Genomic DNA, 27,148 nt, shown 5'->3' with positions numbered 1-27,148 from the left:
CGTAACAAACAATGAAGTGAATATTGTTGACAGATGACAGACGAAAAAAACAAGACATTTGGGAAGGTTTAAAAGTACTCGTAGCGACATCTATGGGCTAATAGCTGAGAGTCTCAATTCATAGGTATATGCATGGATACCAATTGCAACTGAAATAACAGAACGTAAATGCAGTTGGCTTGGCCATACCCTACGGAAAGGTGGCACTAAAATCAGCAGGCAAGCGCTGGAGCGGAACCCCCAAGGACAGCGCAGAAGAGGCAGACCTAGGGGCTCTTGGCGGCGCTGCATCGAAGAGGTATATGTAGTCGTGGACAAAACAATGACCTGGCAGCAAGTGAAAAATATATCGGAGAATCGCCGAAAATGGAAAAATTTTACTTTTGGCTCTATGCTCCGCAACGGAGACGAAGGAATGATGATGATGATCTGCCGTTTGGAAATTAATGAAAATTGTAAAAGACCTGTTTGTAAGACAAAATCAAGGTGCACGCCATAAATAGGAGGAGGAGCGCGGTAAAAAACCACACAAAGGGTGTTTTTCAGTTCATATTTTTTTTCCTTGTTCACTCCTCTTGGGAGCATAGGGCCTCGACAAGCCTCAGTCTTGCGTTGGTTTCGTTAATCTGCTTTGATTTCTGCCTGCCGCTACCAGTCCTAAGTAGTGGGAATGCCCACCTGTCGTTGCTTAGGAACAACGCCTTCTTACTGCTTGGAGCGCCATCTGTGTCTCACATTATTCTAACAGAAGGATCGCACAGATGGTTAAGGACTTCGCTAAATTTCGTGTGTCTGCGCTATTACCGCGATCGCTCACTTTCTCCTGCTGGCGCCACAATTTATAACCGCCTACTCCAGTTCATTTGCTTCGTAAGAAATTATTTGCCTACAATTTCGGGATGTTCGTGACTATAAAATTTATATCCCGGGATTTCGGGATTACCATCCCTAATATATACCTACATCGCTATATCACCACAAGTTCCGCACTTTTCGACTCATTTGTATACAAAGTTCTTGTTCACCCCAACAAGTGGTTGGTTCAGAAAAAATTTATATGCGGAAACCCAAAGATGATCTCAATAATCGAAATAACGAAATTCGAGCTTTTTATGGCAATTTTCCAAGGGATTGCAATGAACGTCACCAATGAGAATGACACTTTGATAACAAGCATTATTTTATATACCACTTCGATTAGTCCCGATTTACACACACAGATACATTTAGAAGGGAGACATTGGAAATTATCTTTTGATGCTTCAAAAATTGATGTTCAAAATTGTTTTTGGCAACATTCGTTGCTTTCGACGTTTACTTCTTAGAGTTTGACAATACGAATAAGAAGCATAAAGCGTGTCGTCTGTATGGGAAACAAAAACCACTCTCTCTCCCCCCTCCGTCCTTCCTCCACGAATTAAATGTTTACTTCCAAATGTTTCCCTCTGTAAATCGGGACTTACTGTCAATAAATGACGTTGGGGACGAACTTATATCTTGGAATTAGGTCCATGCATTCTATGTTGAGTACTTTTTACCTGCATGAGAGCTATCAGCTTACTGAACAACACATGACGGACAAATGCTGGATATTATATTAAAAGAATAAATGCAATGAAAATATCTAGGAGAATGACGACCAACGACCAACGAGTGGCGATTTACGTTTGTGTTATCCGCTTCAAGCTGCCGATGAATTTTACCAAATTTGTGATATTTAAGTCCGTAATATCCGTTGGTGTAGCGAAAAAGTGAGAGCCCAAATGTTTAAACCTTGGCCCGACGAGAGCAGGCCAGCTGAGAAGAAGGTGCTGAGATGATTCCACCTCATCCTCCAGACAGCTTCTGCAGAAAAGGCTTGACGCAATGCCAAGCCTCACCGCATGGAAACCAAACGGACAGTGTCCGTTGAGGATGCCTACCAAATTCGATAGCTGTGACTTTGTTAGCCGTCAAAGTTCTCTCGAGCGCCCCCGATCTACCCGCGGCCAGAAGGACCTCACGACTTTGCACGTTTGCGCACTAGCCCAGAGTTAAGGCGAGGCCCATTTTTTCAGTAACAGACCACAGGTTTTTAAGGGAATTCCAATCCTCTCATATTGCGATGAAGCTATCTCAAGGGTTCACTGTCTGGCCACCTCATCGGCCCAGCAGTTTCCCTCTATGGCGCTGTGACCGGTAACCCAAATGAGCCTAATATCGGAGTAATTCGATGCAATCGAGAGGGAAGTCAGACATTCCTCGACTAATTTCGAACGCACAAACAGCGAGCCCGAGGCTATAATTGCCGCTTGGCTGTCGGAGTAGATATTTACCTCCTTTACTGTAATTACAGAAGCGAGCAGCCAATCCACAGCTTCCTTAATTGCGGCTACTTCTGCTTGGAAAACACGTTAAGTAGCGTGATTCCGAGGAAATTTTTCATAGGAGATTTTGTAGCTTTTTTTATAGATGATGGCTTCTCCCCACATGCAAATCATGCACAAAGTATTCTAAATACCATAGTTGTAGGATAAAACGCTGCATAAATTGAAGCTCTTCTTCAACTAGGACTTTAAGTATTTCGAGTACCTTTTTGGTTTCTTAGCGGTGTATAGCTCATTCGAAGCAACAGGCACCTTCTGACAATACTATTCGTCATTTGGTGTCGAATTTTTTTGAGCACGGGACAGTAGAAGATCGCCAACATGCCGTTCATCAACGACCAAGACGTTCCAATGAACTTGTTGAAGCAGTGAGGGAGAGCGTTGCTCAGGAGCCAACAGTGCCGTATCGTCGTCGCGCTCAGCATTTTGGCGTCAGTGAAACCACAATGCGGCGCATTTTAAAGACTGATTATTTCCGTAGAAAGTGCAATTGACACAAGGAATATTGCCGACAGACCATTCACCTCGCTTGGAATACGGCCAAACAGTCGCTCGAATAGTTGACACTGAACCCAATTTTTGGAAGCAAATTTTAATCACTGGCGAGGCACATTTTAATCTCTCTGGCAGCGTGAATAAACAAAATTGTCGCATTTGGGGAACTGATAATCCACACAAGATCCATGAAACGCCATTGCATGACCGGAAAGTAACTGCTTTTGCGTCAAAACCATCATTGGGCCATATTTAGATCGAGAAAACGAAACGGTCGATGAAAACCGATATCGGTGGATGTTGGCTCATTATGTCTGCTCGCAAATGCGTGAGAAAGGTTTAGAGGGTTACTGGTTTCAACAAGACGGTGCGTCATGCCACACTGCGAATGTAACAATTGAAGTTCTGCAACGAAAATTCCCGGCACGTCTAGTGTCAAAAAGAGGCGACATCGACTTCACCCCCCGGACTTCCTTTTGTGGGATTATCTGAAAAGTAAGGTTTACGCCAACAAGCAGCAGCCTATTGACCAGCTTAAGGCAAACATTCGTGCCAAAATCGACGCTATAAAACCCGAAATGTTTCACAAGGTGATGAAAAACGCAGAAAACAGATCGCAGTTTGTGATTGCTAATAAAGGTAGCCATTTGCGGCCAAATCAGTTGTTTTTTTTTTTCAAAGTTATTCAATGTTTTCATATCGACATAAAAGATGGCGCGCCCTGTAGATCAGTAAAAAACTCTTTCCAGCGTTCGATGAAAGCTCTTTCTTCGATTATGAAGCTGCCGTGTTTATCTCTGTAGATGTTAAATCGTACAAGATTTATAAAAATTCTACAAAATTTCAAATTTTTTAATGGGATTTACAAAAAAATTGGCTGTGAAGTTTTATTGTTCATCAAATTTTAGTAAAACAAGTTTGAAGTGGAATAACGAATTGACAAAGAAAATGTTGTATTTCGAGCAATGTTTTAAATTCCAGGGTCTTACTGATCTACGCTCATACTTCAGTAGAAATGAAACTTATTAAGATGGCCATTTAATTGAGAGGCCTTGAAAATCAAAGTACTGCGCCACTTCATATGGCAAGTATGGTAAGCACAAGTACAAGTGCACATATATGTATACATACATATGCACATACACATATCTATTGAAACCAAGAAACAAAGAACGATATTTGTTTTTTTTTTATATCATAAATTTTCCAACCTCTAATTTAAATATCTTACATACACACACATACATACTTATTCAGCTTTGTTGGCCTACGAAAATGTCATTGCCCGTTAATCGAATGCAAATTGACCGATTTGCGTGGGCTATTAATTTCTCGACACTCATTCAAGCGACACTCTTATCAGCGTGGCTATGAAATGTCAAAGCAGGAACAAAGGCGGAAACAAAGAGTGCATGCCTATATGTATGTATGTATTTATGTATGTATGTATGCATGCATGCAAGTGTGTTTGAACAGTAAACTGATAATTGCATTATTAAAATATTTACCAGTGATTTTAATATTTCTGGGAAATGATAAAGAACACAACAAACAGTTGTGTGCAAATGCCAAGAAAAGACTAAAAATTATGCCTGCCGTAGGAGTCAAAGACCAATGAAATTATTTGGTGTTGCAAAACTAATCATTTCATTATAAATTCATTTGTTTTTAAATAACTTTTTTGCTAAGCAAAAAAACAAAAATGATTGTGAGCAATGGAAATCTTTATGTTGAGCTTTACGAGCTCCATAGCTTGACTGTTTGTCGCGATTTATATAGGAACAATTTTGTTTGCGCGAGAAGGTCGTATGGAGAAGAGAGAAACGATTTTATTTCCCGTACTGGCGACACGCTTGGTGCTTCTTATTCGTATTGCCAGACTTAAAGAAGTAAACGTCAAAAGCAACGAATGTTGCCGAAAACCATTTTGAACATCAATTTGTCTCCCTTCCAGATGTCTCTGTGTGTATAGTATATCGGGACTTCGTATACGGGGCAGCTGTCTAGTTCTCAAATGTCATACAGTCGACTTTCATTAATTCAAAGTTATCACGAGTCCTCTACAAAAACTCTTTATATTTCGAATTATGTCCATACATTTGTCATTGCTACGACGCGGTAATTCGAACTCATATGGTCAAACACTCGACAATTCAAATTTGCAAAGATTTTTGGTGTGTTAGTAAGAACTTTGAATTTTGGGACTCCCCTGACGCACGCTTCCGCACGAATTCCGGATCATTTGCATGCATTTCAACGACCCAATCAGCAAAGACACGACGTTGTTGATGATCAGGCGGCTTGAGTTAACTGGACTTTATAAGCCTTAAGACCCAAATCTTTATGCAAAATACGGTGTAATGACGTTTGTGGAATGCCTAATTCCAAAGAACAACGAGAAATGGACAAACCTGGGTTCGGCTACAACAGCAACACCTTCGGCTGTTCTTGAGTGACCTGTACGGGTTTTATTCTTCACATCACTAACTTGTCCCAACAGCTCGAATTTTTTCACCAATTTCTGTATTGCGGTCCGACAAGGTGCTTCACGCTGACCCAAGGTTAGGTTAGGTTGGTATGGTTGCCCAAGGAATGAGCACACTTGGACGAGGAAAAAACGGTTTCGATCTTTGCGGTACCATTATGAAGGGGTTAGGTGAGAGAGGAAGACCGATGGGATGCGGGGTGAGGTGGTGCTGGGATGGTTAGAAGGGTGAGTTTAGATTGTGTGGACTACGAACGATGACTATGTTGCGTTTGCGTCAACCGCTTTGTGCTGCTGATAAAATTCATCAGATTTTTAATGTCAACGTCAGCAGGCGCAACAAAGAAGTAAGAGCCAAAATGCCTGGATGTTAGCCCCGCCAGAGCAGGGTAGCTATGGAGAAGGTGCTGAGATGATTCCCCCTCATCCTCCATACATCCATCGCAAAAGGGACTTGAGGTAATTCCAAGTCTCACCGCATGCATTCCTCGCGCATAGTGTTCTGTGAAAAAACCCACGAGATTCGAGAGCTGATATTTTGTCAACCTCAGAAGCTCGCCCCCCAGTCCAAACGTGGCTAGAAGGACTTCGCGACCTTACAGGTTTGTGTACTTGCGCAACGCTCGCTGAGTTGGCGCGATGTCCATCTTTCCAGAAGCAGACCGCAGGTAGTCAGGGGGATCCCAATTCTCTCCTTTCGCGGGGAGATCACTTCACATGCCCCTTGTCTGGTCAGCTCATCCGCCTCGCAGTTTCCCGCAATGTCGCTGTGATCAGGACCCCAGATGAAGCTAATGTCAAAGAATTCGAATCAGGCACTTTTTCTTCCTAAAAAAAATTATTGAAAAGTCTGAGCAGCAGCAATGTGCTTCGAAGCAAACTCGTATAAATCGAGTTCTTTTCAAAGATTAATTAATCCACATTATTATAATCCAGATATTGTTAAACATTAGCAGTTAAATAAAAACACTTGAGAATTCCAAGTTTTATTTATTTTCTCTCAAAAATTTCGATCCATTTAATATTTCAAATTCTCGATAATTCGTAATATTTTAAGAGTCCCTCGAATTTCGAATTAAGGAGAGTCAACTGTATATATATGATTGACGTGCGCCGCCATTTGCAAAAAAAAATTATAAATTATTATTCGGATAGGGTGATTAATTTTGCGCCACCTTGCAGTTCTGCGCCACGCCTGCAGTGGTTAGTTGCTATTATATGGAAATATAAAGGTTAACTTTCAAGGGCCGATGTTGAATGTGAACCACACCTAAACGTCAAGCTTTTTATGCATTTCATTTGACATTTTTCAATTTCAGACTAACTCAATTTGAACCATGGAAAGATACACAATCGGGCAACGGGTTAAAGTTATTCAGGCTTATTATGAAAACGGGCATTCAAATCAAAATGCATATCGAAGAAAATCATCTTCAGTGATGAGGCACATTTTTACCTCAGTGGATTCGTCAATAAGCAGAATTGCCGCATTTGGGCGAATGATAATCCAAGAGTGATTGCCGAAAAACCAATTAATCTACAAAGACTGACTGTTTGGTGCGGTTTATGGGCCGGCGGTTACTGTGAATAATGTTCGCCATCGTGAGATGATAACGAACTTTTTATGGCCCAAATTGGAAGATATGGATGTGGACGATATGTGGTTTCAACAAGACGGTGCCACTTGTCACACAGCTAACGAAACAAAGGATCTTTTGCGCGAAAAATTTGATGGCCGAATAATCTCACGTCGCGGTGATGTCGATTGGCCGCCAAAATCATGTGATTTGACACCGTTGGACTTGAAACCTAACCACCCTTTATATGAATAAATCGTTAAACCTACCATAACACTGGTAACAATAACAAGAACAACTACACAATACAAAAGCAATAAAAGGCAAGTTTGAAAGTGTTATAAATCGAAAGCAAAGTTCACCTAAAAGGTGAATTGTTGCTTTGGCCAAAAAGAATAGTTGTTGCGAAATGAATGTGAAACAATAGCAGAGACCAGCAACAATGCCTTAATGAGCGAACAGTGAGTGGAGGAAGAGAAATCAAAATATTGAATCATAGCAACACAATCACGAATTTTGGTCTGTTATTGAAACAACAGCACTACAATGCGAGTGCATAAATGCTTACACAGCACATACATGCGCACATACATACATATGTATGGTATCACTCGCTCGACTACTTTTGGACATTAGAAAAGAAATCAAAAGTGCACACCCTGTATGGGCATAGACCACAAACAAATGTGTAAATGCTACAAATTTAAGGTGTTGTGTTGTTGGCGAACGTGTACGCATGCGCACATACCTATATACATATGTAAGTATGTTTGTATGCATATCAAAGATGGATATTTAAATAATTCCATGTGCACACATAAAAGTCATACATTATGTGCTGCAAGCATTTATTTATGTGTATATTTACGCATTTTTTCACCAATGCCATAAATAGTTAAATGATAACTCACTCGCCATTTCGCCATAACGTCAAAAAACGCTTCGCCTAACTATTTAGAGGGGTACACAAACGAGCGGCCTGATTGGATGACGATAAGCGGGTGCACGATAATGGCGTACAATTACGCTTTGATTGCGGAAGTCATAGTTTCATTGCCTTCTGCACTTGACTGATGATTATTGCTGTCGCTGTTAATATTAATTGGCAGTCAGTGTTTGACTAGCGACTTGGCTAAGACAATAGTTAGTTTCTTTAATATTCACAAAGAGTTTGCTAAAGATTCACTTAGTGTTGGAAAATATGTAAAACATCATTTCAGCTACAATCCAACCGATTATAGTCACAATAAACACAAACAAACCAAATAGGTACTCTAGTCGTCGAGTTGACTGATTTATTTAGCTTTCTACTCTTAAATAAATAAAGCGGGAGAAGAGCTACTCACTGGCTTGGCAGCTTGGCATATGTTTGTATGTACAAGGAAAACACCCATCTATCTATTTATGACTTGTATTTGTATTTACTTAAGTCAGGATTTGTAAAATTCTTACTAACTAATGGAAAAAACAACGTCTATGCAAATTTATTTGAATTACTATTTAACACTTTTTTCACTGAATGAGAAATTCGCACTCTTAGGGATAACTATTGGGTTGGGGAATAAGTTTATAGCGTTTTTATATTTGCTTTTATTTTACAACGATTGGTTTGCTGTTTGACAAAGGGAAGGTATTCATTCCATAGAACTCTTTCTGGTCTACAAAACTATTTTAATTGTATTTTTGAGTCATTTAATTTTTTATTAGTCTTTGCTTTTCGTCGAGGCACGGGACATTTGCGACGTATATGGATAAGGTGTCAAAGGCGAGTCTTCAGCACTGAAATGGCTTGCAAAGCTCACATATGGCAACTTTGACGTCAATGACACGTCCCACAGCGGAAGAGCTTCTGGATTGGATAAAGAACGTCTCAAATCACTTTCGAAGGAGCGGAGGAATGGTCGCCAAACCAGTCGTGTATTGGCGGAAGAAATGAACCGCGATCATAAAACGATTCTGCGAAGCCGACGAGTTGGCCAGAAAAGGACCTGTGAGGTGGTGTGCCAGCGAAAGGAGAGGATCGGGATCCCCTTGACAATCTGCGCTCTACTCCTGGAAAGATGGGTTTTGCACCAACTCAGCCAGCGCTGGACAAGTACACGAACATGTAAGGGCGCGAAGTCCTTCTGGCCACGTTTGGATAGGAGGCGTTCGAGGGATATTCTGAGGATGACAAAATCTCTTTTCTTAAATTTCGTGGTAATCCTGCCCGCAGGAGATACACCTGCTGTTCAGGAGATACACCAAAGCCGAAAGTGAAGCCGGATCTTCATCCAAAGAAGATCATGATACGCGTTGAATGAGTCTGGGAGGGCATGGTGAGCTGGTGCATGCTCGAAAAGAATGCCACGGTCAACAAGGAGCTCTACATTGCCCAACTACACCGGGTGAATGAAGCTATTCGACTGAAAAGACCTGATCGATATGGTCAAACCATACTCCTTCACGACAACGCTAGGCCACATGTTGCACAAGCGGTCAAAACCGCATTTTAAGAGCTCGAACGAGAGGTCCGTCAGCATCCGCCGTATTCTCAGGACCTAGCACCGACCGATTAACATCTTTTCCGCTCGCTATCACTCTATATGAAGGGCGTTACCTTCGATAATAAAGAGATCCTTAAAACTGGCTCAACAATTTCTTTGACACCAGACCAGGCGATTTTTAGCGGAACAGCATCAACGAATTGCTCGAGAGGTGGGAAGAGGTTGTACGCTACGAACTTATTCCCCAACCAATAATTTCAACTAAGACAAATGCACTCAACATACTGGCCAATCATAATCAGGTCTCACTGATTTGGGTACCAGGACATGAGGAACACGAAGACAACGAGAAGGCAGACTTTTATGCCAAAAGCACCAGAAGAAAGGGGCAGAAGGGCTATTTATTAGGCCAACCCCATTTTTCGGCTTTAATAAAAATAATATAAAACAGGAAACCAAAAAATGGATCCAAGCTAAAATCAGGCAACACTGGAACAGCACAAGCGGCCTTAATCACTCCGTTTTTGAACTTCAATGCCAACAAAGCAAAATCTGCTGGTTTGATCCCTTGCTATACTAAATAATTATAATTAACTATTTAGGGGCGCACAATAGATCAATCTGATCGCAGTGCGTAAAGGCCTTAGCCTAACCGGTACAACCATTACCATTACCAATACCAAGACAAAACATTTCCGATGCAAGAATTCCGGAAATTGTTCTTGGAGATTTTTATCTATTGTAGTAATCGTAATGGTACTTTTTGCGCTTGAACATATTTGCTGTGATTACATTCATTGAAATGCGTTCATTTATCTACTTCCGTTGAAGGGTTCGCATAGCTTTTTAGGAACATTTAGGAGCACTGATATTATTCAGAGAAATATAATTAAGAACGATTCGATCTTCGTCCAAATGTTTGTGAATTGTTTTCTGTTTTAAATTTTAACTGGTAACAAGGTGAATATACTAAAGGGAGTATTGATAAATCAGCTGATTTGTTTTTCTTTTTCTTTCGCCGTGTCCATGTGGCTGTCAACACAGAATGAAACAAGGCGAATTCATACTTTGTTTTCACTTTGCCAATACTTTGCTTTGACAATCAGGCGTACAAAACATTGTTGTTGGTCTAGTGCCGCCACCTTTAATGAATGCGCCTTGACTGGTAATTAAGTAAAACTAAAGTATCTGGAGTATTCCTAAACATAAAGTAAACACTTTAATTGAAACGTTTCAATAATGTTCAGAGGAAAAATTTAACCCCCAGCCAAGGTGGATTTATTAAGGTGACAGCATTCACCCAGCTGAATTTTTCACCGTAGGTATGGCTTACGTCAAAATGATATGCTTTGTTTGTATGTATTGGTATGTTTACATTCGTATGTTTACATTTGCTTGCTGATTTTGACGTGATGGTTGGACCAAACGCAACAACAAATACATATAGGGTTTTACTTATATGTGTTTGCTGTCACCTGTAATAAATTCGCCTTGCCCCCAGCTCTACAAAAAGCAATCATAGAGTTGCAAAACACCGAATTCAACACAAGAATTTCTACATAATTAAACGTTTCAATAGCGATGGGTTTTAATGCCTTGGAATATTTTTCTGAGTATAAAACAGCAGAAAACGTTTTCAGAAAAAGAAAGTGCGCAATATTACCAGCCAGATTGAAAAGATGTTCGTTAGATTGACAAAACAGGATGCTAGGAAGAGTGATTCTAACATCTATTGAGAATTTTTTTTTAACCTGGAAAAGTCATTAAGGAAAAGAACAGTTGCGCTTCGATTGGCAGAAGCAGGGCTTTTCACACCTTTGGTAACAGCATCGCAACGACAGCGCCAAATTGAGTTTGTTCGGGAGCAGATTTCTTGGACTCAAAATCAGTGGCGTTATATTTTATTCCGCGATGAAATGAAAATAGCTGGGTGAGGTTCAATCATAAAGCAAGGGAGAACCTTAATAATGGGGTTGGGCTGCTTTTCATGGAACGATATCAGGTGAATTTATCGTAGGTAAGCTGGAAGTTAATATGGATACTTCAAAATGTTCAGCTACTTCAAAATGTAATGCCACCTTATGCGGAAAAGAATTTATCGGTGATTTGGAAATTGCAACAAGCCAATGATCCAAAGCACCCTTCACGTGTTGCAAAAAAGTTTTTCGAAGACAATTCGATCACCGTTCAGTACGCAGAATTTCACAAATTCGGATCAGTTGTTTGAAAAAGTCAACACAGCATGGGAATCCATTGATGTTGAACGTTAATAATCTCAATGCAAAGCCGCTGTGCAGCAGTAATAAATCGAAAAGGATTTTTACCAAAATATTAATGTAAAATTTTCCCTTTTGCCTGCATTTTTTATGACTTGACTATTAATTTGCTTCGTTCTTAAGTATTTTTCTCGACAGGTTTTCGAAAAAATTAGGTTTTTCTTAGATAAAAAAGACTCGTACAGATTGAAAACACTTTAAATATTTTAAATAAAACCTAACATGCAAAACATTTATTGTGATTTTATTGAAAAAAATCTCAAACGTAGAGGAGTGTGTATCGTTCTTGAGTATTTTTCAACGGCTGCATGCATATAATTGGCGTTTTCCCCATGTTGGCCGAGCTCCTCCTCCTATTTGTGGTGTATGTCTTCATGTTTATCCATGATTGAGGGACCTAAAATTTTTTATGCCGCTTTCGAATGGCATAGTTTTTCATGAGGATCTTTTTTCGTGGCAGAAATACACTTGAGGATGCCGTTGTCTGCCGAGGAGCGACCCTTATTAGAAACAACTTTTTCTATCATTTGGTATTTCGTGCTCGGGCTGCCGAACTTGTGCACTTCTGAATGGTAGTCGCGCCCAAGCGTATTCGACTACAGCGGTCGCCAGAAGATGTGTATTTTTCTATCATCATCGTTAAGCTGCCCAAGAAAGCCGATTTGCGTGACTGCGGTGAGGAATAGCCCTGCTTAACGCCATCTACCAAATTATATCCACGATCATACAAACTAAACGCCAATGTATCGAACGCTCCTTAAAGACGAACAAGCTGGATTTCACCCTCATCGAAACTGTGTTAACTAAGCCAACAGGCGTACGGCAACGTTGTCCCCTGCCGCTCGTTCTCTTCGCCATCGTCCTAGACGACGTCATGAGCCAATTGATCAAACACAAAGAGGCATTGTATGGAGCATCACAGACACCTTGAGCACCTGAACTTCGGAGATGACATCTATCTCCGCTCAAGCAAATACACTGTCATGCAAGTGAAGGCGGACAGACTAGTCACGCTGGAATGCACTATCATGGCAGACGGTGGAGCAGATGAAGATACCAACTGCAGGCTAAAAAAAACAAGTGTCCCGTTTGGGCGAATGCATGCAGTATGGGGGAGGTCGTAAATCTTTAGGCGCTCTAAACTGCGAATTTCAGTTCATATGCGAAGTCAGTTTGGTTGTACGGAAGTGAAACATAGCTGGTCACCTTCACACAGAGGCTACAATCTTTAAATTTAGAAGTCCTAGAATTTGTCTGGGTATGCAATTTGAATTTTTTTAATAATTTTAGATTTTAGTATTTTGAATTTCAGTATAACAAAGTGCAAGTTTCAAGTGACTACAAAATACCGTTGATTTTTGGCATTTTTTTTCGTTGAGGTGTCATGCTTTTTCTTTTATACACAATTTTTTTTATGTGAAGACTTGCCGTTGTCTGCCGAGGTGCGAGCGCTATTAGAAAATACTTCTTCTATCGTTTGCTGTTTGGTGACCACAGTGGCTAAGCGAATGATAATCACGCAAAAATCCATTTATATTAAAATAATATGTCGGAAATAATATTTTGTTAATTTTATTTTGTGTTTAAATATAAACTTTTAGTTGGACTGCACTTTATATATGTATGTATGTATGTATTTACATATATTTATATGCATGCAGGCATACGAAATTTGTACTCAAATATGCATAAGAAAGTCTATTACAACGTGAAATCAGCGCGAGATGCCCACCAATGGATATGAAGAGGTTATAAAAGTGGAGAAGCACTAAAATCGTTCTAGAAAAACGCATTCATAAAACTATTATATGTACATAGGGAACATATGTACATATGTATACATGTATGTGTGTATGTACAAAAGCCAATGCATGTAATAAATCGTCACTGAGACCTGTCCATGAGCGGAAGCTGGGCCACTCAATTAGTGGTAACAGGATTTTCAGGTTAAAATTCGCCGCTCTCGCCGCCTTCCATCTTCACATTCGCGCAAAGCCGTTAGGACAACGACGAAACAATTTTGCTGCTGCAATGATAGAGGAGTGAGCAGCTGTTTTTATTTTCAAATTTTTGTTGGTTTGTTTGTTTTTGCTTGTTTTTTGTTTTTTTTTTTTGTTTGCTCATTTTATTACTTCTCTTCTATGGGTCTGTCGGTCTACAGTTGTGTTATAGGTAGGCATATCAATTTTGTTGCTCTCTTCAAGCAAATTTCAAATGGGACTTTCCAATAGTTGCTTTATTTTTGATTGTTTGTTGGTTGGTGTTGTACAATAGTTGTAATTTTTCGTATACGCACAGATGTTTGTGCACGCATAAGTATGTGCATATGCATGTATGTATGTATGTATGCGTGCAAGTATGAGAAAAACGGAGGATAGGTAAAAGAATGCTTGGTATTTGGTTGTCGGATCGGCTGGCAACAGGTAGCAGCCATTTCGTACGTCAGCTAGGAAGCCACTTTGAAGTGGTAACCAATATGCAAGTGAAATAAGTCTATAAATATACACAGATGCATCTGTACCTATGCACACATACACTTGTACGTATGTACATATATGCATAGTTTGGTGGACATGTCTTGCGCATGTGTGTGTGCGCGCAAATTTAGCAACAGGTGGTCAGTTGCAAAAAAAAAAATAATAAAAACACAAAAAAATAAAATAAAAGGAAAAACCGAAAGCAGCAATAGTTGGAATTTGGCTTTTATGGTAGCTGCGCTGAACGGAGCTGAGTTTCACGGTCTTTCTAAAAGTGAATATGCACATAATATAATATATCTCTATATATACTGATTTATGTGCATAAGTATATACTTTTATGTACACACACACACAGGCGCACACAAATTTGATTCACTACAAATTCACCGGGTAGCGCACCGTTTGTGCTGTTGGTAGTTTGGAAAAAAAAATTTCTTTTTCAACTCAGCAAATTTGTTCTCACAATTAAATGCAGTTTTTCTATTGTTTCTCATATTTTTACACAACCTTTCAAGCTGACTGTAAGGTTTATTTTTCAATACAAGCACACGCACACTCACATAAATCTCTCGGCGTAGCAAAAATTGTAACTCCGAAAATTCCTCAAAAATTTTATGTTTAGAAAAATTGTGATTTTGAGAAAACTCCTTTACTGCTGACACCACCTTCGTTGTCCCAGCGATCACTCTCGCCGTCTTTATATTGCAAACATTTGATTCACGCAGCTCCAAAAAATAGCAGCAAAAACACAGCTAAGCGCAATAAACGGCTGGTATATAACAAATCACAGGTTCAAGACGGCAATCGAGCTAACGAACGATTGAACAAACGAACACGTCTTACTCACCATTCGAATAGCCGCGAACTAAAACTCAACTAAAACCTGCAAATAAACACGACAAAGGCAGCAAAGCAGCAGCAGCAGCAGTGACTGTATTCCAAGCTGAGCTTCGACTGATGACTGGCATCCAAGTCTGGTCGTGTAATCCACCACCGGCTGCGAGAGGTCTTTTCGCATACTCGTACATACGTACATACATACATTCCTATACATAGCTAAATGCATACATATATACATACATACGTAGATATGCATAACGAAAGCAATGTAGGCATTAAAAAATGAAATAAAACAAGAAGCAAAGAGATAAAGAAAAATTAACTGCTGTCAGCCGATCAAACAAGTAAGCAGCTCTCCAGCTCACCAGCACGATCGACCGACGAATCGACCAATCGACCAATCGACCAACCGACCGACTCAACCAGTACTTGTGCGAACAAAAACAAAAATAATGACAGCAATGGCAGTAACAACAAAAGGTAGTAGCGATCAGCAAACAGCAAATCATAGCAAAAGCAGCAAACTATTAGCTCTACACTGGCAACGGCGGCAGCAACAATATTAACAACAACAACAAAAATAACAACAATGTAAAAGTCAGCAATAACTATTGTAGTAATCATTTCGTTTGTTCACTTGTTGCATGACAGCGTTACCAGATTTGCTCTAAAAAATAAGCAATCGAGTGAGAGACTAACTGCCTTCGATTTCCCACTTCTCGGCAGGCCAAGCAAAAAATTTGTATTGAAAGCAATAGCAGTTGCTAAGTTGGCCAGTGTTTCCAAGCATAAGTGGGAATCTGTTTTTTATTGTACTTTTTGTAATATTTCTTAACAAATTTCAGCCAAGCGAGAAATTTGTATGGAAAGCAATAACAGTTGCTTAGGCCAGTGCTTCCAAGTATAAGTGGGAATATTTTTTTAAATATATTTTTTAGTATTTTTTTTTTTTTTGCAAATTAACGCCAAGCAAAAATCTGTATTGAAACCGATAACAGTTGCTTAGGCCAGTGCTTCCAAGTCTAAGTAGGAATATTTTTTATTGTATTTTTTGTAATATTTTTTAGCCAATTTGCGCCAAGCGAGAAATTCGTATCGCAAGCAAGAACAGTTGCTTAGGTCAGTGCTTCCAAGCATAAGTGAGAATATTTTCTTTTATTGTATTATTTGTATTTTTTTTAGCAAATTTACGCCAAGCACGAAATTTGTATCGAAAGCAATAACAGGTGCTTAGGTCAGTGCTTCCAAGTATAAGTAGGAATATTTTTTATTGTATTTTTTGTATTATTGAAGTGAAACTTCTTTTGTCTCGAAGGATGAAACGCTGTGAGGAGTAAAACCATAGCGTTTCATCGATATGTGACGCTACGCCAGCGCCATCTGTTAAAAGCGTGGCGTGGATGAAACGCTGTGAGGAGTAAAACTACGCTAAACTACGTAAAACTCACGCTATGCCAGCGCCATCTGTTAAAAGACTGGCGTGGCGTGTCGTCGTGAATGTAATGCGGTCGTTTATTATTGCATTCTTATCGAATGTAATTTGTAAATATGACATTTGATTGACGGCCGCCGTAGCCGAGTGGGTTGGTGCGTGATCACCATTCGGAATTCACAGAGAGGTCGTTGGTTCGAATCTCGGTGAAAGCAAAATTAATGAAAACATTTTTCTAATAGCGGTCGCCCCTCGGCAGGCAATGGCAAACCTCCGAGTGTATTTCTGCCATGAAAAAAATCTGCTCATAAACATATCATAATAAAACAAAATGAAATAAATGTATAAAAAAAAAAAAAAAAATTTTCTTGTGATTCGAACCAAGGATTTCGGATCGGAAGCCCACATTGCTAGCCGCTGGGCTATCGCGCTGTGCTGTCGCCGCAAAATAATGTATCATAAATCTGTTTACCATACCAAAGACCATACACTTTGCGAACGCATTTCGGTGGAAACAGTTGACAGTTATCCCAAACACAATATTATTAGTAACGCGAGACGCGTCATAGAGTGTGTGTGTAGTTTTGAGCAAATCTTACAAACATATTTTGTTTTGTTGATTGATTTCTGTTAAATATGGCATCAAATCAACAAAAACGGAAACCGAAAACAGGTGCTGAACGGCAACGTGAGTATTTGGAGCGTAAAAAATTAAGAGCTACTGTTGAACACCGTGACAGTGAATCCTCCGGTTGTACGATAAGTGATAATTTGTAGTACCAACAACAAGATGCGGAACTACCATTGATGCAGTATTTCATCGATACCTTGATAGATTAGAATGTAGATCATTTTTTACGTATTTCAGTTACCATAAAGCCCTTGTTTCATTTTTGGAAAACGAATCCAATAATGATAATGACAATGCCGAGAACCAAATGTAATTGAGTACAATAAATTCATTTCTTTTTATATTAAAATAAATAAATAATTCTGTTTAATAAAATTCCATTCCATGCTTTCCATGACTTCTGCATGCATTATATTGAAATAATAGTTAAATTATTGATTTGTTGATAAAAGAAGTTTCACTTCAATCGTGCGGGTTCCGTGAACTACCACACACTTTCTTTTTTTTTTTTAGCAAATTTACACCAAGCGCGAAATTTGTATCGAAAGCAATAACAGTTGCTTAGGGCAGTGCTTCCAAGTATAAGTGGGAATATTTTTTTATATTTTTAGTCGACTTTCTTACCAAATTAAACATCAATTGCGCCTTTATAGAGATTTAGAGGTATTTTCCAATTTTTTATCATAAAAAATTGCTTTAAAATATTTGTCTTTGCGAAATGTCAAAGCAAAAATAATGCAGTGCTGCCAAGTTATAAGCAACATTGGATTTACCGCTTGAACAGAATTACAGCGGGTAATAGGCTGACGGGCACCTGCTGTCAGAACTGCGATGCGTTTCTTGCCGTCGGTTATTTTTACAGCGGCAAAATAATTAAATTAATTTCTTTTTTTTCTCCGACGGTTTGAAGTCTCAGGGTGGCTTTTCTGATTACTTAATGACTTTTTATTTGTTTACAAGCCACAGCAGGCAAATAACAAGCGAGTAATATTCGATTTACACAAGAAACCCTGCAAATTATCAATAATTTAGAAAGAAGTTGTTTTTTTTTGCTTGTAACAATGAGCTTCAACGAGTTGCTTCACAAATACAACAAAGTAAAAGATTTCACTAAAAAAATTATTTTATTGTAGCCACAAAATGTCAGCTGAAAGCCAGCCCTTTGCCAATTGCCTTTAATCGACTAAAGTGGATCAGCTAATCACCATAGTCAACCCGTCAACCTGCTGTCCAAATTGTCAAAGCGGATGCTGGCTGCTACAGTTAGGTAGTCATTTAGTTTATAAGGTTTTGAAATTAGTAACAAAAATTCTCATGAAGTGCAGATCTAAACAAAATGCACTTCTTGTTTTGGTTTGCTTTCTAGAGATGTTACCGGCTTTTAATTCATACTAAATTATATTCATCTCATCCATAATCAATCCTATCATATGCCGCAGAAGCTTGGACGCTGACAATATTTGACGAGGCGTTCCTTGGAGTGTATGAGAGAAAGATTCTGCGGAAGACATTCGGACCTTTGCACGTTGGTGACGGCAGGTGAAGGAACAATGAGCCGTATAAGTTTTACGGCGACATATGTAGACATAGTTAAACGTACAAAGATATAGCGGCTCCACTGCCTAGGTCCTATCATCCGATGGATACAAACGCTCCGGCTCTGAAAGTATTCGATGTAGTACCAGCTGGTACTGCATTGATAAGATCAGGTGTAGAAGTACTTGGCCTCATTTGGTGTGCCCAACTGATGCCGGTTAATACGAGAAAGAAACATTTTCTAAGCTTCAAAACTCCCTTAATACCTCCTATCATATCAATTATACATATCTTGATTCGTCCGATGTGTTAAAAGATTTAGAGGTTTTCTTTGATTCAAAGCTTAATTTTATCACGCACCTAAATTATGCCGTTTCCAATTATCTTGCTATGCTCGCTTTTGTTAGATGCCACTCAATGCACTTCACTGACCCATATACTCTTAAGATGTTATACTCTGCGTCTATTCGGTCCAAATTAGATTACGCCTCTTTTATTTGGAGACCTTATCATGCAGTCCGCATAAATTTCTCAGACCCGAAACCATCGTATGAATCCCGCTATCGTTTGATTAGTCTCTTTCCATTAAGTGACAGAGATACTTTTAAGGCAATATCATTTATCTTTGATCTCATTAATGGCAAAATTGAATGCCCGGTCCTTCCAGAAAGAATACAGTTTAATGTTCCTTGCAGAAATTTTCGCCGTTGCAAGATTTTTCGCGTCCTACTAAAGTAGGATATTATATAGTGCCAATGCGCCTCTCGGTAGAACGTTGTCTGACCTTAATTATCTCTCCTCCCTTTCGGATTTAGACCTTTCCATGTATTTCAAACGCATGGAACCGATGCTTCCCAGGACGGAATTTCTTCCCATTTACTGATAGAGCCAAAAGATGGTTAACGAAACTAATTATTTCCCATAGCGAGTAAAGTGGTGCGAGCAGAATACGGGTTTAATCTGCTCCACCCTCGATCTGATATTGTAAAGAGAAATATTCAAACCACAAAAGCAAACTCATTAGGTTCTTTAGAAAAACAAATGAAAAATATTAATACTTCTTCTCAGTTATTTTCACACTTTTCGTCTGTCCATATCACTCTCGAAGCACAACGAAGAGCGACCCCTCGGCGAGCAGCTTCAGTTGCTAATACATTGAGGCCGGCTAAGCAGTTCGAAACTCGGTTGGTGCGAAGTTCAATTTCCAACGTGGTTTTCTTAAACTTGTGGAACCTCGGCAGACAATGGCAGTACTGCGTAAACTGTAGTTTTCGCTTTCGCTTTAGCGAAACCTCGGTGAAACACCTAATAAAGTATAAACGCGCTAATTATATACAATTTCCGGTAATTTCGCAATATGGGTACAACAGATTTGTTAGCTTATTCTAGACGTGATCTATTCATATACCTTTTTCTCTCCTTAACTACCTCAGTGGTCGCCGAAGCGAGTTTGGCAAGGTACGCCATTCGTTTTTTTCCTTCTTGTGTATGTAAGTTGGTGCAAAAATTAGAAAAGCCAAAGAGATTTTGGATAATATTTACGAGCTTTGCTCATTTAAATTTCTTTGGTTATTTCAGCTCTGAGATGCGAAGGTATCTCGGTCCATCAAAAGAAAAGGCGATCTCAATGAACACATTTCTGATAATGTATTGAGACTGAACCACTTCGTCGGGACCTAAAATAATGCAGCTTGTAGTACCAGCTTTTGACATAAGACAATCCAGTCATCTACCTTGTTGACTACTGATCCAAAATTTCAAAATTAAAGTGTATCAGTAGATGTGCACTATCTTGTTGCCGGGAGGATCCACATACATACGCCTTTGGGAAGCAAAAATATGTGTCTTAAATATTAGAAGGCGAGCTCGTCGTTGGTAAGCTGCAATTGCTTATTCTGCAGGCAATCAGATAGAGTCAACGGCCATTTCCGTATTTCACGCCTGCTTTTAGAGAGCTGAGTTACAGAAACGGCTCACATTTTTCACGCCTTGTGTACCGCTAAGCAAGAAGAAATAGAATTACTATCAAAAAGTTTAATGGCTTTCAGAGGCTTGTAAGATGAGGCGATTTTCTATGAGAATAAAGACGATGGGCTGGTGGCATACTTGACTTATCGCGAGGATATTCCTTCACACTCCTGAATGGTGACAATTGTGGCTACTCTCATGCTCTGCTACTCAGCTATGAAGAAATAAATGCGTATAAGAATGGCGAAGTTAAACGGAAATAAATCAGAGGTAGCTGATGAAGTGCCGCCCGCTGGGCTGTTTAAATTTATATTTCATGCTGTGAATTCTCTCTGAATCAATGCATTGAGGCTTTTGGAAAGGACGGATAGATATCCTGTGTGATTGGCTATGTATAAGGTTGTCAAAAAAGTTTTGCGGTATTTCCGCAAGCTTGTCTTTGCAAGCGCGTAGTTCTAGTTGTATTCGTCGCATCGGTTCACGCTAGAGCTTTTTGGAAAGCTCTTTTCACGTGCTAACACGTGTTTGATTAATTGTTGTTTTCTTTTAGTCGTTCGTGAGTTATAGCGTCGCAAACATGGAGCAAAATAAAGAGAAAATACGGCATATTTTACAGTACTACTACGATAAGGGCAAAAATGCATCTCATGCTGCCAATAAAATTTGTGCAGTTTATGGACCCGATACAGTTTCCATTTCCACCGCACAACGATGGTTTCAACGTTTTCGTTCTGGTGCAGAGGTGATCGAAGATGCGCCACGGTCCGGAAGGTCTGTCGTCGAAAATTGCGATAAAATCGCTGAATTGATCGAAAGAGAGCGGCATAGTAGCAGCCGTAGCATCGGCCAAGAGCTGGGCATGAGTCATCAAACCGTTATAAACCATTTGAAGAAGCTTGGATTCAAAAAGAAGCTCGATGTATGGGTGCCACACGACTTGACGCAAAACAACATTTTTGCCCGTATGGATGCATGCGAATCGCTTCTGAATCGCAACAAAATCGACCCGTTTTTGAAGCGGATGGTGACTGGCGATGAAAAGTGGGTCACTTACGACAACGTGAAGCGCAAGCGGTCGTGGTCGAAAAGCGGTGAAGCTGCCCAGACGGTGGCCAAGCCAGGATTGACGGCCAGGAAGGTTCTTCTGTGTGTTTGGTGGGATTGGCAGGGAATCATCCACTATGAGCTGCTCCCCTATGGCCAAACGCTCAATTCGGACCTGTACTGCCAACAACTGGACCGCTTGAATGCAGCACTCATACAGAAGAGGCCATCTTTGATCAACAGAGGCCGAGTTGTCTTCCATCAGGACAACGCCAGGCCACACACATCTTTGGTGACGCGCCAGAAGCTCCGGGAGCACGGATGGGAGGTTCTTTTGCATCCACCGTATAGTCCGGATCTCGCACCAAGTGATTACCACCTATTTCTGTCCATGGCGAACGAGCTTGGTAGTCGGAAGTTGTCCACAAGAGAGTCCTGTGAAAATTGGCTCTCCGAGTTTTTTGACAATAGGGAAGCGAGCTTCTATAAGAGGGGCATTATGAAGTTGGCATCTCGTTGGGAACTCGTCATCGAACAAATCGGCGCATATTTGACTTAAATCGCATTATTATAACCAATTTTATGAACAATTGAAAATTCAATAAAAATACCGCAAGACTTTTTTGACAACCTTAATGTTATTATATTTGTGTTGAAGATCGATCGTCCTCTCCATACCAAATTTGGAATGAGAGAACCCTTTAAAATGCAAAATTCAATAGTCCAAGCCTCGACAACTTTATCTGTTATATTAGTTTGGGGGGGGGGGGTTTAGGTGGCCGCCGTAGTCGAATGGGTTGGTGCGTAACCACCATTCGGAATTCACAGAAAGAACGTAGTTTCGAATCTCGGTGTAAGACCAAAATGAAGAAGAAAGTTTTCTCTAATAGCCGTCGCCCCTCAGCAGGCAATGGCAAACCTTCGAGTGTATTTGTGCCATGCAAAAGCTCCTCATAAAAAAATATGTGCCGTTCGTAGTCATCTACCATATAAAATGGAGGCTCCTCCATTTGTGAAACAATATCAAGACGCACAGCAAAAATAAGTGGAGGAGCTCGGCCAAACACTCAAAAAGGATGTACGCCCCAATTATGCAAATAATGAATTTCCTTTTAAAAATACCCGTTTCATTTTGCATGCCAGCAAAAAATACCGAAATCTATCAGTTTTTCAGCACTTATAACGTTACGTTTGCAATCTGGCAACGTTGTAATGCATTTTGCATTCGCCAGCGCCGCCATCATTGTGATTTTCTCTTTACTAAAATCGCAAATTAAGATGATTTTTTCACAAAGGCGTTGATTTCAGCTGCAAAATAGTATAAAAACGAAAATCTTGCTCAATTAATTTTTTGATAAAAAGCTTTCTATGTACGTAGTACGTATTTATTGTACCGCACACACACATACATACATATGTTTGTATGTCGAAACACTAAACATACAATTTTTTTAAAAATACTTTTTTGTGCAGCAACGGCAGGCGAATATTTGCAAATTAAATACGAAATATCTGTTACTGTTACTGTTTAATTCGTACCCTTTGGTTTTTGTTGTTGCTGGTTTTATTTCCAATTTCGCAAATGTTACGAGTATTATTCACCTAGGTGTTTAACCACAAATACAGACATACATACATACGTGTATGGCATGTAAATATGTATGCGCGCGTTGTTGTTTTTGTTGGCCGCTTGAGTGAGTGTTGTGCGCGCTGACGGTTTTTAGCAAAGTTTCGACAAAGATCTTTACAGACCTTGTTTCTGTTTCTGTTTGGTTGCTTTATTATTTTATTATTTGTTAAGTATTTGTTTGCTTAGGTAGAGTTTTGAAAATTTCCTGTGAATTTTGCGTTGTTATTTATTTATTTATTTTTTTTTTTTCAATTTAATGTTAACTTGAATTTTTGTTTTTTGTATAATTTTTTGTGAGTGAAAAATTGTTATTGCTGCTGCTTCTTGAATTGCTATTCGCCTACAAAACCAGTTTTTGTGTTAAAACTGCAAATTTCGTGCTAAATTTTCACTTCGCAATAGATTTGGTTTTTATTTTTGTTTTTGTTTTTTGTTTTTTTTCCTCTAGGAATACCCTCTTTATTATATTTATATATTTTTTTTTTGTTTTGTGGTTCGAAATTTTCGCGAGTTCGCTAGCGTAGCATACACACCTTTCCAATCGTAGTAATTATGACTCGAGCTTTCCAATTTACTGCATTTACTGCTTTTTTACGTTTTTACTTTTTTTTACTTTTCGAAAGAATTTTATGTGGCACGAAAGTCGGTCGTTGTTAAAAAAGAAAATTTCTATTATGCTCCACGTTTATTATTGTATGTAATAACGTTTTTTTGTTTTGTTTTTTTTCTTTCTATTTTACTTTACGGCAGCATTAAATTCCAAATCACGGCGCAACCAAGTATTCAATAGTCGACGGACGAGCCGTGTTGGGAAAGACGGAGGACAGCCGAGCGACGCGCCGAGGATGACAAGCTCAATTGTAGCTCAGTAGCAGTAAATAGCGAATGCGAAACCAACGACGCAACGATGCAACAACACGACCAGATTCGGAGCACTTTGACCAAATACTGAAATGCTGGTCGAACGTTGGGCTGGCAGATGGGCTCGTTTGGAATGGTTTTTGGGGAATGAAGCGAAACAACAGGCGGCAGCGTGATAAAGAGCGAACGAGCCAGCGAACAAACAAGGTATTCAACAATTGAGCTTCAGCGCTGACGAACAAGATACCAGATTGGCATTACCAACAACATAACATACAACAACAAGTAGATACATATAAGACGCCGCCACGCTTGAGCATGAGCATGAGCTTCGCAGAGAGCATTACAGCGCCATACCACACCAACCGCTTCATACATACATACATACATACGCACATATGTGCCTAAAGCAGCACTAATAACAATAATAATAATAACAACACCACAGTTAACTTACCACGATCAGCAATGCTTTGCAGCAAGCAACTCAGCTATTTACACGTAGAAAAGTTGGAAAAGATGTTGTTTTTCCGCAGTTGCTTTGATAATTTTTGTCGTTGTCTGTCGAAAGAGCGTACGCTAACGGCTCAGGCTGAGGCTGAGGCTTCGACGCGACTTGGAGGCACTTTGTACGGGTTCAATACCGAAACAGCAACTGGCGCTGTGTCTGCATGGGCACCGCGAACGATCCGCTCGTTTCAACTTAGTTGCTGATCTCACCACTTTGCTTATGCTGAGCGCTGGCTGCACACGGCTCCCAGCTGGGTATTCATTTTGGCATGAATGAGCGCTGGACCCTCATTTTTGTAGAGGCTTTGTACTTACATCTTGTTGTTACTTGATTACTGTGTGTGGTGGTGGTGGTGGTGTTGTTGTAAAATGTTCATATTAGAGTGCAGTTGTTAGAAAAGAGAAAGGGGCGGCCAACAACAAAGCCTAGCCGCGGGTGGAAGTTGAATATATGTACGTATGTATGTATATGTAGATGAGTTGTAGCGAAAGAAAATGGGAATAGTAAAAAACAAAAAAAAAAAGAAAATAATTTAATAACTATGTAAATATACATATATGGGAGTGCAAGCAAATCATGCGCTTGTACATATGAACACACGTACATATGTATGTACGTACGCTTCGTAGCTACTTTGGAGCTACTTATCCATGCATGTACGTTTGCATGTGTGTGTGTGTGTGTTTGTGTGTAAGACGTCACATTTGCTTCTATGTACATTTGAACGCGTGTACGCCGAGACGCCCCCAAAACAGAGTGCTTACCGACATTCGTACAAGGCACAACGCTGATAAGCGCTTCCATTTATTGGGAGTAGCAAGCAACAACAACAACAGCAACAAATGGCGTATGCTGTCGAGAAATTACGCAGTTCCCAGCCACTATGTAGACATAATGGGACTTGAAAAATATTTATATTTGTTCGAGAAATATTTGCATGGAACAAGCTTTATTCGGTTTTCTTTTCTTCATTTATCTTTTATTTTATCTTTTTTTATTTAATTTTATTCTTTTTTAAAGAAATTCAAAACTTATTTCGCCTTTTCAAAGGTTGCTTTAAATACAAGTTTCGTCTTAAAAATAAAACAAAACTACATATATGAGAATTTACATTACCGTTGGCAAATTGCAAGGCATAAAACGCAAATGTTTTTTTTTTTTGCTTTTGCTAATAAGCATAGCTTTTTGTTGGTTTAGTTGCGAAAAAACGACGGTAATTCATTGCACACATTACCACATACAAGCACACACATATATGTACATCTGTATGTACACCCTTTAGTGGAAGAAATCCAGCAAAGTTGTTGTAGCCAAATATAAAGTTACAATTTTGCATTTAGCGCACACAAAAAAGTTGATTAGTTATATGGAAAATTAGAGTGAGAGAGGCCGACCATAAAGCGCCGCCGCTCATCTGAATAGGCGCGACTTAAATGTTCTTTTATCATCAATAACATAATAACTCATACATAACTCGCGCAAGGCATTTCTTAGGTTAAAATGTGAATTGTGCAAAAAATAGAAGCCGCGGAAAAATGCGAATTTATTAGTATTCAGATTAAAAAAGAAGGAATATTTTAGATAAAATTTTTTTGCTAGTGAATTGCGTTATTTTACGAAATAAAAACACAGCATTAATATTTACATAATGTTTCGACTTGACTTTACAAAATTAAAAAAAAAAAATTAATAATTGCAAAAGTTATCGCTGTTTGCGTGGAGGCCGTTTCTCCAGAAGTCTCTTGCGGTGTTCATCACAAGTTCTTGGAGATTCATCTATATTAAAATCAATCGGACAAGAGAAATTAGTTTTATTTAAAGGGGCAGATGCTTGTAAAATTTCGAAAAAAATTTTTTTTTTGTTTTTCATAAAATGTTAATATAATCCTTTAAGAATATGTCAAAAAACTTTTAGAACGTAAATTTAAGTATTTCTTATATTATAGATCGTCAACCGTGACGACTCTATTCTTTGCGTTCAAGCGCTGGGAGAGGCATAGTTACGTTGTATTCAAGCTTTAGACGCGTTTTTCTCAAAACTATATTTTTCGAATTCATGTACACGTCTCTTAACGAACACATCTACGAAAGAAATTGGAGGTGACATCCCGCAAAAAGCTCGAAAAACATGTGTTATCCAGGAAGGTGCTCCTTCAACCGCAAAACGAAATGCGCCAAGTCCTGCCGCACCCGACTCTTCAAAGAAACTAAGAGTTCGAGAGGCTGAGAAATGGCAAGTGGTAGGCCGGCAAAAATCTAGGCCCAATAGCGTGCCAAAAGGAAACGATGGAGCGCAGAACGATGAGGCAAGGAAGGCTAAGGGGAATCCAAAGAAGAATGAGCGAATATATAGGTACATATACATAATGGGGCGTACACTCTTTTTGGGTGTTTGGCCGAACTCCTCCTCCTATTTGATGCTGTTCCACAAATGGAGGGACCTACAGTTTCAAGCCGATTCCGAACGGCAGATATTTCTATGAGGAGCTTTTGCATGTCACAAATACACTCGAAGGTTTGCCATTGCCTG

The 27,148-nt window shown here is 39.4% G+C and overlaps 1 protein-coding gene across 5 annotated transcripts in view; it reads right to left on the bottom strand.

The window, feature by feature from the left end:
• Positions 1-24,761, bottom strand: part of LOC129243635 (PTB domain-containing adapter protein ced-6) — a 60,220-nt gene extending 35,459 nt beyond the window's left edge. Inside the window, exon 1 of one of the 5 annotated variants that reach the window (XM_054880815.1) lies at positions 24,565-24,761. The gene's annotated coding sequence lies outside the window, so the exon portion shown is untranslated. The other 4 variants (XM_054880816.1, XM_054880814.1, XM_054880812.1 and 1 more) reach the window with 4 other exon arrangements.
• Positions 24,762-27,148: the final 2,387 nt, after the last annotated feature.

This window comes from Anastrepha obliqua, chromosome 4, assembly GCF_027943255.1.
Source record: "Anastrepha obliqua isolate idAnaObli1 chromosome 4, idAnaObli1_1.0, whole genome shotgun sequence".
In the NCBI taxonomy this organism is placed as follows: domain Eukaryota; kingdom Metazoa; phylum Arthropoda; class Insecta; order Diptera; family Tephritidae; genus Anastrepha; species Anastrepha obliqua.
This window is presented reverse-complemented; position numbering and strand designations above follow the sequence as displayed.